Below are 19,281 nucleotides of genomic sequence, written 5' to 3'. Positions count from 1 at the left end.
TTCCGAGTTAATATGTTAACATATAAAACTTAAAATTTGTGATTCATGAAGATAAATGCCACAAAAATTTTGCATGTTAAACATTTTGGTCCTAAATTTATTTTAGGTCATTTTGATTATTTATGGTAATTTATTGCTCTTTAAAATAATTATTTGTATTTGTATTACATTTTATTTAGTAAAATGACAATTAAAATGCTAAAAAAAGTTAGACTATGATTCTGACCTTGAAATGTTTACACGACCTCACATGCATATTTTACAAATTGTATGTAAAATTTCATATAAAATGGTTTTATATTGCATGATTTATGACTTTTACATGTTAAAAGTCGATTAAATAGAGGTATTTATGTTAAAAATGGTTAGACTTTTTTCCTGCCCATGAAAATTTAGTATGTTGTCACATGTAATATTTACACACTGTATGTAAATTTTTAGATCAAATGGTTTAATTTTGCATGATTTATGATTTTTAGATGTAAAAATCGAATATATAGTGACTAATTTTGGCAAAAATAGCTAAATTAAATTTTATGGCATGAAATTTTTTCCCAATGTTGTATATATGATATGAACATCAGATCTAAAGTTGTATGTTAATTTTCATATGATTTTAATGGTTATTTATTTTTATGGGATATAAATTGATAAATAGCAACTTTAATAGTCAAGAATATAAAAATTCGATTTTGGCTTAAAATTTGTCATTTACAGGTTCCAGGAACTTGTTAAGAATATTCAAAAATTTTAATTTTGATTTATTGCATAATTTTATGTTTAATTTTGAATTAAAGGGTCAAAATTATATTTTATACGATTTATTTGTGAAATAAATTAAGATAATCTAAGGGAAAATTTTATTAAAGTTTTGGAATGTTGGGAATTTTCCAGAATATACAAAATTATGATTTTGAAATTTTTATGACTTAGTTGAGAATTATTTCTTTATTATTATGAATAATAGATGTTTAAAGAGCAATAATAAAATATCAAGTTGAATTATTGTCAAATGTTTAGTGAAGACTAAATTTTTGAGTCCTAAGATGGTTGGGGTAATTAACTTGGACATAGATGTGATTTATGTAATATTTTGTGATTTTAATAGGTTAATTGTCACAATAATCCATAGAACCGGACCATATATACGATATTAGCTTAAATAGGGCAATTTGGCACATAACATGGCATGTTTTATACATATATTAATGCTGCATTTTTAGTATGATTGTCATATTTTATTTTATAGAATTTTGAATTATGTAATTTGTACTTAGTATGGCCTTAGTTTTTAATTGGTATTTCCCGAAATGAATGGGGATATCGATTTGGTTGTAATTATTATGATCTCGTATCACTTTTATTTTATTTAGTTTTGTTTTTCTTTTTATAATGTATAAAGTAGAAAAGCTATGTAATTTATTTATTTCGGAGTTCCTTGAAGACGGTGCAATCCGAGAAGGTGGTCCGACAAAGACGGTGTTACCTTGAAGTGCGTGCCAATTGAAGTTCAAGGGACCAAAAGAGTTGGTTTCCGAATTTGTAAATAGTTTTTTTTTTTGATTTACTATTTTAGGAAGGTCATACTAGGTTTTTATTGTTTTTGCTTTGCATTTGTTTTATATGTTTGCATGCATAGCCAAATCGCCATCACTACACATGCATTTTACTTTATCGAGTCATCAACCGTGTCAATTATAATTATCGTAGTTCACCGCTTTAGTTCACTTAAAACGAGATAGATAATAAATTGACAAGACCTCTCACTTATAAATAATTGAGAATTAGCCTTACCAAATAGTAGAACCATGAGTCCCAATTTCATAAGGAAGTAGGCTCGGCTCACCGTGGTGCTAAACTTGTTACGTTGGGTAAGTGGGTAGTAAAATGTTATTACATCGAAATTTGGATTGAGCTCAACGGAAGTATTCGTGACCGTAGTCGCATGTGTTCCGGGCTAAAGATAAATATTAAAGTAATTTTTATCGACCGAGAGTTCTAGAAGTAGAATCGATTAAAGAGTTAATCCACCGAGTTATATTGATAAGGGATGAATCGGCTCACCGTGCCCGAGTTAATATGAATTTGGATCTCGGGATCATTTATAATAGTTGGGTAGAGGTTACTATATAAATGCTTAAAAACTTGTTTAAAATGTTTACAAGTATTATTAAAACAATAGATGTTTATTAATTCCTTCACTTCTTATTTTGTAGTCGAAATTGTTTTCTCACCAATGTTTCACGGCTCCGATCCTTCATGGATCGTTGTAAATTAGAAAAGAATGGGTCCAATTTCGCCGATTGGGACGCACAACTTCGCTTGGCCGCGGAGGGTGACGACAAGCTTCGTTACATTACCGAGGCCTCTCCCTCCGCGCCCACCGCTATATCTACTCCCGCCGCTAGGCAAGCCTATGAGACTTACCAAATGGAGTCGGCCGCGATCAAAAATGTGTTGATCTTCTCAATGGAGGCCGAACTCCAAAGGAGTGCTATAAAGATTAGCACCACCTATGAGATCTATACGAAGCTTGTGACCATGTTTTCACAAGCTCCGAGGATCATTCAACATGAAGCGGCATCCGCATTCTTTAATCTCAACATTAAGGAGGGCCAAAAAGTTAGCCCTCATGTGCTCAAGTTGATGGAGCATGTTGAGACCTTAAAATTGCAAAAGGTAGAGATTCCCGAGGAACTCATCATTGATCGAATTCTTCATTCCTTAAACAAGGTTAAGGCATATGTTCAATTCAGGGTGAATTTTAATATGCAAAACTTGAAAGTATCCCTCGATGAATTGCACAAAATGCGTGTGCAAGCCGAGAGGGACTGTTGGGAAATGTGTCCTCCACAATAGTGCGATCACATGATTTAAATATCATTATTAAATCTCATGCCAAGAATACGGAAGGGATGATACATTACATATATAGTCAACTGGTCCACACATATCGGTAATGATTGGCTGGCTAGAGTTTGACATTACTGTCGTGCGACGGTGGTGATCAGTTGATCCCTTGAGGTCACACCTAAAGGACGATTCCCTTAATTGAAAAGGTTAATTAGTTGTATACCGATACAGATTAATTAATACCTTAAAATTGAACAATTCGATTTGTGAGAGAGAGAATATTGATATCTTATTGTAATGGGATTAAATAAGATTATTTTAGTAATAAAATGCTTTGTTGCTAAAATTATCTATTGTTTGAGAAACAATAAAGATAAGAATGAATGGTTAATTATAATTACAAGAAGTTGTGAATTATAACTATATGACCCATTTTATTTATGTGATCAAGTATCACTAGTAAATTTGTTGTATGTAATTTAATTAATTCATGAAATGATATTTATCTGATAAATATGCATTAAAATTAATTAATAACATGTAGCATACTACATGTGACATATTGTGTGACAAATGACAAATTGACAAAATAAAATGGTAGTCCATTTTATGTATATGGACCGAAAATGGAGGGTGTGTTAGTGGGTTTTGGTTGTTTTATTTTATTTGATAAAATAAACATAATGATGCCTACCTACAACTAGTCTTACACATCTTACACACCTACTATTTTTGAGAAGAGTAAAAGAAAAAGAAATGATGCCAATTTAGGCTCTTCCAACCGTGACACTCCCTCTTAATTGAGTAGTGTTGGTTCTTTTCTTTTTCTTACACTACCATTCAATTAACATGCAAAATGTTCATGAATATTCTCTCTTCTCTCTCCTTAATCTTCATCAAAAAGATGAGTATTTGATTCAAATTGTTCATATGAATTACTAAGATTACTAGAAGTAGTATATGAGTATTAGTAATAGATTTTAAGGTAAACTACATTACAAACATCTAGTACATGTTTATTTGTGGGTTTAAGGGATTGTCTTGGGTGCAACTAATTGGAGGGCTTCTAATTTGAAGTCAAGAATGTTCATCCATTAATGGAAAGCTCAAGAACTAACAAGAAGGAGATCTTGTTAGTGCCCAATATGACTGAAATTATTATGGTGAGAAAATGATTTCTTCTCTTACCTTTTTAGTTTGCATGCATAAGATCCATCTTTAATTTTATGACAAATTAATTTTATGACATATATGAGTATGTTAGTATATATAGATCTACTTTTCCTTCAATTGGTATCAGAGCCATGGTTGTTTGCATGCAAATCGGTTAAAAGTTTTTCCGAGTTATAAAGATTAACATATAAAACTTGTAAAAATTTGTGTTATTATGATATATCACGAAATAAATTCATGCATGTTAATATTTCTGGTCCTAAAATGTTTTAGGATATTTTGGTTAATTTTACGGATTTTTATTGTTCATATTATACAATAATGACATTTAAATATGATTTTATGAGTAAAAATGTCATTTTCGGTCTAAAATTAGCTATACTTCGAATTTTCTAGTGATTTTTGGATATGTTGTCACATATATTATTTTGAGATAACCTGTAAATTTTCATAATTTTTGGACTTGTTATGCTTGAAAAATGGATTTTTCATTATTAAATTCGGATTTAGGTGAAAAATAGGTTAATATGAGTTAAATTTCGAATCTGGTCATAGAAATTTAATATGTTGTCACATGCAATTTTACAAGATGTGTATCAAATAATTGGCTATAAAGAAGTCTTTTTGCATGATTTATGGATTTTTGAAGAAAAATAGCATAAATAGTGACATTATTAGTGAAAAATTAATAAAACATAATCTATGACTAAGGAAAAACGTGCAATGTTGCATTTTATTATCTTTTTCAGATCTAAAATTGAAAAGTTAATGAATATAATTTTTCCATGTTTTTATGATTATTTTAGTTAAAACCGATAAACCGCAACATTGTTTTTCCGGAAAAATTTCGAAATTTTTAACCTAAGTTTTTGAACATTATGAGTGTCATGGTATTTTTCCAGAATTTTCATGAGTTTAAATTTCAAATTTTGAATTTATTTGAAATTTTGTGATTTATTTTGAAGTTTATAGCTTATTTTTGTAATTTTTTAGTCCATTAATGAACAATTTTATAAAAATGAGTTAATTATGGTCAAATTATTAGTGAAGACTAAATTTTGAGTCCTAAGAGGTTAGGGTAATTAACTTATGCATAAATATGAATTTATGTAATTTTTGTGATTGTAAAATGTTGAAATCACGCAAATCCGTAAAAACCGAGTAATATACGATATTGGCTAATTAAAGGCGATTTAGCATAAAATGGAGCATGTTCATACATATTATAATGCTGCATTTTTCTTTATGATTGTCATAATTTTTAATTTATGTAATTTTGAATTATGTAATTTTACTTAGTATGGCCTTAGATTTTAATTGGTATTTCCCGAAATGTATGGGAATATCGATTCGGTTGTAATTTTATTGTGATCTCGTATCACCGTTTTGTAATTTAATAGATTTATTTTATTTTAGTTACAAATGTATAATAGGAAATTATGTAATTTATTATGTAATTTTATTCATTCCGGAGTTCCCAAAGACGGATATCTTCAAGAATGGCGATACATAAAGACGGTGTTACCTCGAGATGCGTGCCACAATCGAAGTTCAAGGGACCAATGGAGTTGGTTTCCGAATATGTAATAGTTAAATAGTTTTTCTATTTTAGGAAAGGCCATACTAGGATTTATTTATTTTTATGCTTGCATTTTATTTTATGTCACATGCATCGCTAAATCGCCATAACTAAAACATGCATCCTTATTTTATCGAGTTTATCGACCGTGTCAATTAAAATTATCGTAGTTCACCGCTTTAGTTCACTTAAAACGTGATAGATAATAAATTGACATGACCTCTCGCTAAAATAAACAATTGAGACTTAGCCTTACCAAATAGTAGAAACCATGAAAACCTATTTCGTGAGGGAGTGCACTCGGCCACACCGGGGTACAAACCTTGTTACGTAGGGGAAGTGGATGATAAATGTCTATCCACCGAATTCATGTTGATGAGGGTTTTATCGGCCACACCGTGCCCAAGTTAATGTGGGTTTGGATCATGGACACATTTATTCGAAATTTGGATTGAACTCAACAAACGTTTTTCGATAAGGGTTTCATCGGCCACACCGTCCCCTTGTTGAATGTGTTTTGGGCTAAAGATAAATGTTAATGTAATATTATCGACCAAGAGTTCTAAAAGTAGAATCGATTAAAGCGTTAATCCACCGAGTTATATTGATAAGGGTTTTATCGGCCACACCGTGCCCAAGTTAATATGAATTTGGGTCTTGGAATCATTTATCATAGTTGGGTAGAGGTCACTATGTAAATGCTTTACTTGTTATTTACAAGTATTAATAAAACGATAAATGTTATGTTTTCCACTATTCCGTTATCATATTGTTCTATTTCTTTACCACAATTCATATACGATATCATTTCGTTTTTTGATTCAAATCTCCATTAAAACATCGTAACTAAAGACAAAATTTGATTTTTCTTCTAAAACCTCAAATGAACCATTGTTAAGGATCTCTTGTAAAGAGTATAGATTAAAAGTTATTCATTATCAAACTGGTTTTTGATTCTTGACTAACACATCTACTTACAATGAATTGTTTCAAATTTTGGTAACTAGATTTGTTGGAAATCAAAATTGACCAAAATATCGCAACCACTTCAATGAAAGTTTTAAGACTAAAACGAACAAATGAAGAGTAATCTTCATGAATTCAATTTTGCTTCTCAAAGCAAAGACTCATTGAAATAAGTGGGAGCATTCTCTTAAATCGTTAAGATGAGGACGAGGTTCAAGAAGTAAAGATAATAATGGAATTGATACAAGGTAATGTTAAAGGTAAAGTTGTTGAGAATGACGATACTAAACCTATCAATTCCGACCGATAAAGTTTCCATTGTCTTAAATGTTGGACACTAGAACGGAAACTACCCCAAATTATTGAAGAATCAACAAATTAGTTGTGGGACATCTAATAGGATCTTCTTCTTTAAATGTTTATATGATTGGCATAAATTTTGCTAGTACCACTTCGTCAATATTAGAAACCGGTGGTGGTTTACATCGTTGTACTTGATACATAGAATGATCAGAATATGACGACTAGCATCAATGATGTCGAGAGATAGAGTCATTGTGTACTCAATCTAGTTGTCGGGTTTGGAGTTGCACTTAATTGTGACTATTAAGTACATAAACTCTAAATAAGAATACATACTTGTTAAGATACAAAAGAGGTTTCACTTTTGTGACCCTTTACACCACGATTTGATATATGGCTAGCCCATTATCAAGGTGATAATATTCTAAACCAAACTAGAACGATATATCATGAAGATGATGCAAGACTCAAATTGGTAACCCAAGATTAAACCTTAAATTTTGGAATGATGAACGCAAAGAGTTATCGAGTACTCTTGAAACCATTATATTGTTAATGGTATATGCGTATCTTGTATTCAAAGCAAGATGTCTCGTGCCTTTTGGTTGAAAAGGAGATCGAGGTTGTAAATCATTGATCCAAAATAGGTTGATCATTTTCTTTTACCAACGATTTAAGTTGACGCTAATGTGTTCACTTAATAAGGTAAATAGAAAAATCTTTGAAGAAGTTTAAAGAGTTCAAGGAATCACGATTTAGTCGTGATGGGATTATCAAAGTGAAGACTTTGATATAAGCCATAGGAAATGTGATATAGTATCACAAGTTAATCTCTCTTAGCACGCATTATGGAATAATGTGTGATTAGATAAGAAATCAAACGCTATTCGATATGGTTTGAACTTCAATCAAGTTACTTTGAGTTACTTGATCCTTTTGGGGATTTTATCATTTTGTCTAAATTATTTTTCCACTAAATCAAATCATATGAGATATGAAATGGTAAGGGTACCATGTTTGTAAGTTCTCACAAGAAACAGATTCTCATTTTTCCCTTTCAATTATCACGACAACGACGGGTTTGCGGCTTGTGAAGCTGTCTTTCTAAAATACAAGTTTATTTCTAGAAGACAGAGTGGGAGAAATTATTCAAGATCCACAAAGAATGCCACAAAGATTTTATGTCGCAAGAAACTGGTCTTTCTTGGCTACATGAGACGTTTTGTGTAAGACATTGTTTCTTCAAAACCTAGGAGGTTAAATTCGTCACTTGTTAAAAATGATGAATTCATGCTACTTTTAAGAAAGTAAAGAGCTTATAACTTACAAAAGAAATTGTTTGATTCAAGTTGATTACTTCTAGAAAGTAATGAACATATGACTTACATAAGAGTGTTTAAGTCACAACTCATTACAAGGCTTAGAGCCATGAGAATCCGAAATAAAAGGCTTGATTAGTGACAAAGGGTGTTGCACTAATATTTCAAAGCAAGATTGGTTGCAAAGGGTTTTGCACTAATTGAAATGCTTAAGTCTATTTGGATCTTCTTAGGGATTGTGTTTCATAATGAGGTTATGAAATACATGGCGAGTGAATCTAAAACCCACTTCTTCAAACAAGGAATGTATTCAATACATGTCATGAGTTTATTAGATTCTTGCAATCCTAAGATAATGTGAAACTTAAGAGAGGGTCTTAAGTAGGACATCAATGAGTAAGAATCAATATTTTGATCATGTGATAAAACGTTTCTCGATAAGTCGAGAAGTTGTGTTTATACATGAAGTTTAGTGGGAGTTACGGAAATTTTAATTAGTCCGATATGTGGATGACATATTGATCATTAAGAATGATTTAAGACTTTTGGAGTAAATATAATACATCTTTAATATCTAGATTTATGTAGATAAATCCACGTGATATTAGCGTCATATAAGAAGTCTTGTGTTGATAAGATTCATGACTAAGTTCAATTAAGTTGAACATATTTGATTGATTTCATTTGCTTCCGCTGCCAAATCAATTAAATAGAAAATGATGTATAACACTTCATATACTTTGAGTATGATGAATTGTTTTCAAAAACGAATTTTAGTAATCTTTGCCAAGTAAGCCATAAAGATTACCCTTAAGTGCTTGCAGAAGCATTAAGGAAGTAAAGCAAAGTGTTTATGATGCAATTTTGTGTAAGGGTGTTACACAAGTGACAATTGACAATTGAGATTGCGCATGGTTTCCGACAAAACCATAATCAAAACACATCAGGATGGTTAAGATACCATTGTGGCAATGTTAATTAAGAAGTAGATTTTCTAGAATCGTTCTAGGCAATAAAGAACAATATGAAATGTTTACAATGGAAATTGAGTACACTTGCAATCATGAGATGTGCAAGAGGATGAATCTCGCACACTGTGAAAACAGTGGGAGCTATTCTTAGGCTAGAGGACCTATGTCTTGATTGAATCTCGACACGTACTCAGAGAGTTTTGTGATGCAAATGTATACATTACAAAGGAAAACAAGTATGTAGTAAGGTTGAGTAAGGTACAAGAAGTTGATAAAACCTACTGACCAAAGGCTTCTCATAGGCTAAACATAATAAGTCATGTCATTTCAATTAAATTGTAATGAACAACTACAAACAAGATCAAATTAGATTATAGAATATGAAGTAGTAATCAAGCATTGACTATTCATATGTGATAATCGCATTTGTCGTTTGAGTTTTACTTTAAAACTCTTCTTCTTCTTTTATACTTTGTTACATCCAAACGGGTTGTAGAGACAACATTGAACCCCGTTAAAGTGAACACGGATTAGCATTGTATTCGCCCATAGTCACTTGTATGAGGTGACGTCTCGAAGTGACTAGAGTGTGATGCGATTGATGGCAAGTTCAAGTGCCATAGAGTCATGTGAGAGGACTAGTCGATCACATAGGCGACTATTAGGAACACTTTGTCGGGGTGGACCGCTTATAGAGTTCTGGCAAATTTATAAAGCCTGGTCGTGGCGAGAGCTACTATAGTATTCTAATGAGTCGATTCTTTTGACTAAAGACTATTCGCCTAAGATGGCACAGTTTCAGATTAACTTTGATTTGTGTTACTACGACCTTCGTAAATGGGGTCAAATGGGCATATTTTGGGTTATGATGGCTGTGGCTAGTCGAAGGGAATAAGTGCGATAGGAATTGTCCACCCCCTTGTCAGGGTTAAAACAATATCTCAGGGCCACTCGAGGAGTAATGAACTGGAAATGCGTGGCCACGCTCGGAAGGTATCCATGGTGGATAAATTCCGGTCAATCAGTTATTCTCCAGATCGAGGAAACCACTCTCGATATGATCACTTGCAAGTATGACCCGAAAGACACCTTGCATTGAGTGGGAGATAGTAATAGGACAAGAGAATTGGTGAAGCACACTTGTCGAGGACAAGTGGGAGATTGTTGGGAAATGTGTCCTCAACAATAGTGCGATCACATGATTTAAATATCATTATTAAATCTCATGCCAAGAATACGAAAGGGATGATACATTACATATATAGTCAATTGGTCCACACATATCGGTAATGATTGGCTGGCTAGAGTTTGACATTACTGTCGTGCGACGGTGGTGATCAGTTGATCCCTTGAGGTCACACCTAAAGGACGATTCCCTTAATTGAAAAGGTTAATTAGTTGTATACCGATACAGATTAATTAATACCTTTAAATTGAACAATTCGATTTGTGAGAGAGAGAATATTGATATCTTATTGTAATGGGATTAAATAAGATTATTTTAGTAATAAAATGCTTTGTTGCTAAAATTATCTATTGTTTGAGAAACAATAAAGATAAGAATGAATGGTTAATTATAATTACAAGAAGTTGTGAATTATAACTATATGACCCATTTTATTTATGTGATCAAGTATCACTAGTAAATTTGTTGTATGTAATTTAATTAATTCATGAAATGATATTTATGTGATAAATATGCATTAAAATTAATTAATAACATGTAGCATATTACATGTGACATATTGTGTGACAAATGACAAATTGACAAAATAAAATGGTAGTCCATTTTATGTATATGGACCGAAAATGGAGGGTGTGTTAGTGGGTTTTGGTTGTTTTATTTTATTTGATAAAATAAACATAATGATGCCTACCTACAACTAGTCTTACACATCTTACACACCTACTATTTTTGAGAAGAGTAAAAGAAAAAGAAATGATGCCAATTTAGGCTCTTCCAACCGTGACACTCCCTCTTAATTGAGTAGTGTTGGTTTTTTTCTTTTTCTTACACTACCATTCAATTAACATGCAAAATGTTCATGAATATTCTCTCTTCTCTCTCCTTAATCTTCATAAAAAAGATGAGTATTTGATTCAAATTGTTCATATGAATTACTAAGATTACTAGAAGTAGTATATGAGTATTAGTAATAGATTTTAAGGTAAACTACATTACAAACATCTAGTACATGTTTATTTGTGGGTTTAAGGGATTGTCTTGGGTGCAACTAATTGGAGGGCTTCTAATTTGAAGTCAAGAATGTTCATCCATTAATGGAAAGCTCAAGAACTAACAAGATGGAGATCTTGTTAGTGCCCAATATGACCGAAATTATTATGGTGAGAAAATGATTTCTTCTCTTACCTTTTTAGTTTGCATGCATAAGATCCATCTTTAATTTTATGACAAATTAATTTTATGACATATACTTCGAGAAACATTAAGATTTTATCAACTTAAATTGATCTAATAGACAATTATAATGATTGAGTCATTATATGTCCATGAGCTATGAATTCGATTCTCCTCATGCCATTGTGACTAAAGTCACAACTTACTTATGTAAGATCAATTATGAAGTTATGATTGAGTTGTTGAACTCACACAAGGGAACGTTGCCAACCTTATTTGATACCCTATCAAAATTTAAATCACCTAGTCCATATTATCCTTTCAATATGTCTCGATTAAATCAAAATTAAGTTGATATGTGATAAGTTTTCCTCCTTCACCATCGTTATTTGTGGCTCAAAGCTATCTTTTGAGAAAAAGGGCAATTTTTCCTAAAGATAGAGTGTGAGTGAATTTAGCCACAAACCTTAACTAGATGGGATCTACGTGAGGAGACCAAAAGAATATGTTCTTGAGGGAACTACGTGAGGAGACCAAAAGAAGACGTTCTTGAGGGAACTACGTGAGGAGACCAAAAGAAGACGTTCTTAAGGGAACCACGTGAGGAGACCAAAAGAAGACGTTCTTAAGGGAACCATGTGAGGAGACCAAAAGAAGATGTTCTTGGAATATAATATTTTGATCTATGAAGGGATATAACTAGAGATTTGAAAATTCGACATTTTACTTAAGAGCCTTATGAAACTAAAATGGTATCTATGCAAGTAAATGGATCTATTTGGGATTGTTGAGACCAATCCAAGGTAAATAGATATTTATGATTGAAGGTTGCATAGAGTGGCATGTCGATGTCTACGAAAGCTAAGTTAATTGTTAACTATGCTAAAGATTTAAAATCATTGCTATACTTCATTATGGAAATAAGTAAGTTATTAAAACCACTTTCCAAATGGGAATTTTGAAAGGGATATGTGAATGACATATATGGTTTTAACTAAAACTTAGAAGAGCAATGATCATTCCAATTCATGTAATATTTCGAATGAGATGTCAAAAACGAAACATGTGGAATTATGTGGGAGTCTGTGACGGTCATGCTTAGACATGAAGTTTAGTGGGAGCAATCATGAATTGCATAACATATTACTCATTGGGAATGACGAGCATATATTGTCTTTTATAAAGAAGTATTTAGGTTTTCAATTCTGGATGATATTGGACAGCATGTGAATCTATTAAAACATGGGATGTTGGATTGGCACTTAGATAAGTATCTTATGTTGATAATGATCCTTCATCTTATAGAAATCAATCAGTTAAGTAGGTTATTCATGTCGATAAATATAGAATTACCATGATAGAGTCATGGTTATTTACTAAACCTAAGAACTGTTGTCTACATGAATTCGATAATCATTGTTTCCGCCATTGGTATAATCATGTAATGCCATGATACACATGTCCTAGATGAATTAAATGCTTGGATCATGATAAGTCGATAACAAGTTAACCCATATGAGAGTCATTGGTATGCCTCAAGGAACCGTCATGAATTCTCAAGGAGAACTAATAGTCTGTTTTGGAGTTTGGAAGGATACTTAGTTGTGCGTTAAGAGGTTACACAAACTCAAGTTTCCGAACTCATTAGGATTTATGAAAATCCTAGGCTGATTTTATTGACCTAAGAAGTAAATGACTGAAAAGAGTGTTTTATTGTCATCCATTGCAAGTTTCTACGAAGTGAACCTAAGTACGTTGTGATTAGGTGGTGTACTTTAAAACTACAAGTAGTGTTGTCCACCAAAACCTACATCACAAGTTATATGATAACAGTAAAGAGCTTCTTTCAAGCTAAAGAACCTAAGTCTAGTATGAAGTCTAGACATGTACTTAGTAAAATTCATGCTATAAGGGATAACATGAAATTGAAGGAAATCGCAATTCATAAAGTTTGAACACTTGGACGCATGGTATGTTCATAAGTTAAACTTTTATTGCATTAGACGAGTGTATAAATACACCTATGATTATAAGACATAGAGTGGTAATATGGTATTGACTACTCATGTGTGATAATCACATTTATTGTTCGAGTTAACGTTAACTCATTTTGTACTTTGTTATATCCAAATGGGATTATTGAGACAATATTGAACCCCATTAAAGTGAACTGGATTAACATAGTATTCGCCCCTAGTTACTTATATGAGGTGACATCTCGAAGCAACTAGAGTGTGATGCGATTGATGGCAAGTTCAAATGCCATAGAGTCATAAGGGATGACTAGTCGTTCACATAGGCAGACTGTAAGGGACACTTTGTCGGGCTTATGACCGCTTACAGAGTTCTGGAAATTTTTATAGCCTGGTCGTGGCGAGAGCTACTATGGTATTCTTATGAGTCAATTCTTTGACTAAAGACTGTTCGCCTAAGATGGCACAGTTTCAGAGTGACTTTGATTTATGTTCTGCGACCTTCGTAATTGGGGTCTAATGGGCATGTTTTGGGTCATGATGAGCTGTGGCTATTCGAAAGGAAGAGTGCAATAGGAATTGTCCATCCTAGTCAGGGTTATCTTATATCTCAAGGCCACTCGAGGAGTAATGAACTGAAAATGCGTGGCCATGCTCGGAAGATATCTATGGTAGATAATTCCGGTCAGACAGTTATTCTCCAGATCGAGGAAACCACTCATGATATGATCAAATGCAAGTACGACCTGCAAGACACCTTGCATTGAGTAGGAGATAGTAATAGGACAAGAGAATTGGTGACGCACACTTGTCGCGGACAAGTGGGAGATTGTTGGAGTATGTGTCCTCGACAATAATGCGATCACATGTTTAAATCTCATATTAAGAATACATAAGGGATTGTAACATTTTATTGTCAACTGATCCACATTAATCGGTAATGATTGGCTGACTAGAGTTTGACATTACAATCGTATGACGGTGGTGATCGGTTGATTCCTTAAGGTCATACCTCTAGGGAAACGTTCTTAATAGATAATTAATTAATTGTATGACGATACAAGTTAATTAATTCCTTAAATTTGAACAAATGATTTTGTGAGTAATAATACGTATCTTATTGTAATTCGATTAAATAAGATTCGTACTAAGTAATTAAATTGTTTTATTACTTAAGATTTATTTATTGTTTATGAAACAATTATAATAAAGAATGAATTGTTTATTATAAATACAAATAGTTGTGATTTATAATTCTATAACCCATTTTAAGAAATTGTAATTGTGAATTACTAGTAAATTTTTGTATGTGATTTATTTCATTTATATGATGATTTTTAATTTGTTAAAAATGCATTATTTAAATGACATGTCTAGTAACATGTCCAATTTGTCACATAATACAAATTAACATATTGACAAAGTTAAAATGGATCAATATTAGGCATGTATGTGCCCTGTAAATGGAAGAGGTAGGAGGATTTGTGCCTTAATTAATATAAATTAGTGGGTAACATGATGATTACCTACTAATCATAGGTATGTATACCTACACTCTGGAGAAGAGAAAATTGCAAAGGTATTGGGCACTCTACCCATGCCAAAACCGGTGCACTCCCCCCTTATACACTCAAGTAGTGTATTTCCTACCTCTCTCTAATTCATTCTTATCAATTCATTATCTAGAGAACAAGATTTTTCTCTCTATTTTGTTATAAAAATTTCTTAAGAAGAAAACTCACAAAATCATAATATTATTATTACTAGTTGTATTAACTAAAATGATATTAAGTCTTATTTTAAGGACACAAATATTAATTTCTAGTAACTAAATTAATATTTGTATTAAGAAGGATTTCCTTGGTACAAATCCTTAAGGTGTAGATCTTGCTACTAGATCTAAGTTTTTGGGGCATTTGGATTATTCTTAGGAAGACTAACTTGGTAGGAGACCAATTTAGTATAAACCAATTTCGGCCCTCCTTGTAAGAATGTCTAAATTTCTTCTCTTTTATTTAAATTGTTATGAATGCATAAGTTCCTTTTAGTTTATGACTAAACTAATAAACACTTAGGAAGAGTCTAATAAGAGATATATGAATCCTACAAGATACTTACAAATGACATGAACATCAAATTTATATTTAACCATGGCAATTAAATGAGATGGAACAAGATAGATCAATATTAGCATAATAAAGGCTCAACTATTCATGTGAAATAATTAATAATATGAAAGACAAGAATACGGTCGTTTAGGCAAAAGCATGCCTTTCAAGGAAAAATAGCCTAGATATGAGATTAGAAACCGAATCATGTGAAGTAGATAAATAAGGGATCAATCAATACAAATTACGTGAATGGAAACCATAGCCATTACTTTGAGAATCTTTTTAGCAAACATTGTACGGGACGTGGCCACTAATGTCACATTCATACTTATGACTTGCATCTCACCATAAGAACGGATGGGAACATCAATCCCGGTGATTATATCGCAACTAAAAGGCTTGCATTTCGCCTCTAGTATTCGATAGGACCAAGACTCTCACATCCAAACAATGACAATATCTATAACCAAGCAAGACCTTTACTACTCATTCAATATATTTCCCTTGGTAGGACGACAATGGTAATCACAAAGACTCAGTCCTAGTCTAAATCTGGCCAGACTATCGGGACAATACAGTTTTCGATTTGACATGCGGCAGGACAGTCCGCATCCAAGACTCAACGACAGATCGGAAGTCGAGAACCCACAATCGGCAAGACAGTCCGAAGGAGGCGGAAGATATGAGCTAAACCTAGACATGGCAGATCGGCACAAGTAGGGCGTAAAGATAAGTCAAGCAGTAAGGTATAGCATAAAGGCATTATCATAAGAATACGACTCACTACAAGTAATTATTTATAATAAATTTTTCATACTTGTATTAGGTCGATAAGCATTTCTTTTCATAAATAAACATGCCGATTAAATAAAATATAACAAGCGGTAATGAATAATTTACGTCATGTAGAATTACGAGATAAAATGGAAACAAGCACATGTGACTCATTCATGAGCTCACTTCAAAATATAAGGTTGGCCCGACAATTAAAACATGACGAGTCCAACACTTGAAACATGTCAAGCCCAACAAATTAATCATGTAAAGCCCAACACTAAAATCATGTAAAGCCCAACAAATTAATCATGTAAAGCCCAACAAACTAATCATGTAAAACCCAACAAATTAATCATGTAAAGCGCAACAAACTAAACTTAATGAGCCCAACAAAACAAATATACATGGGAAGAATAAATGTAATGGACAAATAACAATTGAAGAAAGACATTCCAAACCCATTTATACTCGTAAACATAAATTAGTAACTCATTTCTTAAATACTTGTCACTTGAATGAAAATATAAATAAATGGACATAAGCCATTTATAAAGAGCAAAACAAGAATTGAATTATAAATGACTCAAATGTAAGATATACCATTTATTACTTACAAAGCATAAATAATTGAATTGGACGCGTATTATATAAATGAAATAATTAAATAATGAATTCCACAATTATAATTCATGTGAGAGAAATATATAGACGAATGATATTTAATGAATTACGTTATATAAAGCATGAGTCAAAAATTTAAATATTTCAAATACCCAAAGTTGCGCCAAAACAAGCTATGACCGCGACTCAAAGGGGCGACTTGGGCAGCCCTTTCACGCCCCAACAACCACCCACAACAGCCCATAAACAGTCCACCCAACCACCCTTACACGGCAAAACGGCCTCAAAAGTCACGCCAAAAACAGACCAAAGTGCAGGCCAAAACAGGTCACCAAAACAGGCTGCAAACACCACTAACACGGGCTGCAACCACCACCAAAAGAAGGCTGGTAAAGCAGGCCGTAACAGCCCCAATGCAGGCCATGACCAGCCCCCACATGACTACCATTTGACTGCCCACAACCACCATTCACATCACCCCAAATTCCGTCCCAAAAACAGCACAATAGCACTCTGTTTGCACGCCTAAAGCAGCCCAAAAACGAGTCATTTTAAGACGACATTTAAGACAAGAACAAGCTGAAATTTACACAACTAAATTACCGTTTTCATACGAAAATAATGCGGAAATCTCATAATGAATGAATCTTTATCGCAACTAAACATCCAACACACAAATTTAGCACACAAAACGACATAATAACAAGTAATTTCGATATTTTGTCGAGTAACTTATCACCGTTACCTCGAAAGCTCACTAATCTTCAAGCCTTCCTCCGGGTCTTCAAATCCTTCACCCATGTTGTTGAACCATATAGTATATATGTTTATGTTTTGATGATGTCAAGGTGCTTTATAATTTATATACTTGTTGCGCGTAATCGTTTGTCTAAGTCCTTTAGATTCGATTTATCTAATACAAGTAACAAAGGAAGTTGTGATGGAAGTATACAATAGTCAAGCCTCAATTCAAGATCAAACGATGTGAAGATTCATTCAAGATTTATGTGAAGACGAAGTCCGTCTAAAGATTAATCAAGCTTGGATGATGACGTAGCCTATACTCGAAGATCTCCCTGAAGATTAGAATAGTATAGGTGATTATCTCGTAATGATAACCAAGAATGAGTTTCTTGAATTAGTAAAGTTATAGCTTTGCAGCTATAACATTACTAGTAAAAGAGCTCAATGTTATAGCTCTCTTACTATAACATTGAGATGCTGAGTTTACTATACACGACATATAATATTTTATAATTGTTTTTAAAATTGATTAAAGTTTATTTTAAATGTTTTAATAAAAGTATTTACTTAATAAAGCCCGGTAGTGCGGAGTTCGGTTTCTTGTTGAACGTTGACTAATAGTTGTTTTGGGTCAACTTATGAGTTGGAGCATGCTACTAATTAGGGTTTCAACAAAGCCTCTTTTAAAACCTAAATTCTAACCCATATATTGAGCTAGGGTTTGCACGAGTCACGAGGCATATGAGCCGTGACATCTCGTGTAAACTAAGATATATTTGGTAAAGATTTTATATCTTTACATATCTTGTATATCTTACTTAATATATTTGTTTATGATAAAAGATATTCTTGTTATAGAAAATCTTATCATATCTTAGAATTTATAGTAAAGATAATAATTGAATAGATTATATTCTATCTTTTGGAATATTCTTTATTATCTTTTAGGCTTTTAGGAAAGAAATAATAGAAGATATGATTTGTTAACATATCTCCTATTTTCGGCCATTAGGGTTTCTAGAAACCGAGTTGCCTTATTCTTTCCTTCCTATAAATACTTTGCTCTTTGCAACATTTAAGAGAGAGACCTTAAGCATAAAAATTGATCTTATTTTCACAAAGAAAAATCGTGTGTTTCAAAGCAGAAAACCGTTTTGTTATTTTTGAAAGGTCGTGTGTTTTAAACTCGTATATTCATTTGTTAGTTATCGTTATAAGATAATAGTGCTTATTTGATTTCTTACTTGTTCATTAACGTGAACCTTTTCAAGAATCATTAGTGCTTTCTTATTAGCGTAAGTTAGTCACTCGAGTATTTAACGGTACTCATTGAGTTACAGCTAGAGTTAGTTGTACGAGTTGGGTTAGTAAATTTGTAATCCATAGAAAGGTACTAAATTTATTAATCGAGAATAGTGGACGTAGGTTTCGACTTGTGAAACTCAACCACTTCAAAAACCGTGTGTCTCCTCTCTTTCGTTCGTTTGTTTATTTTGTTTTACATTCATTAGTTGATTAGTTAAAGTTTAATC

The sequence above is a fragment of the Silene latifolia genome, chromosome 4, assembly GCF_048544455.1.
Source record: "Silene latifolia isolate original U9 population chromosome 4, ASM4854445v1, whole genome shotgun sequence".
In the NCBI taxonomy this organism is placed as follows: domain Eukaryota; kingdom Viridiplantae; phylum Streptophyta; class Magnoliopsida; order Caryophyllales; family Caryophyllaceae; genus Silene; species Silene latifolia.
This window is presented reverse-complemented; position numbering follows the sequence as displayed.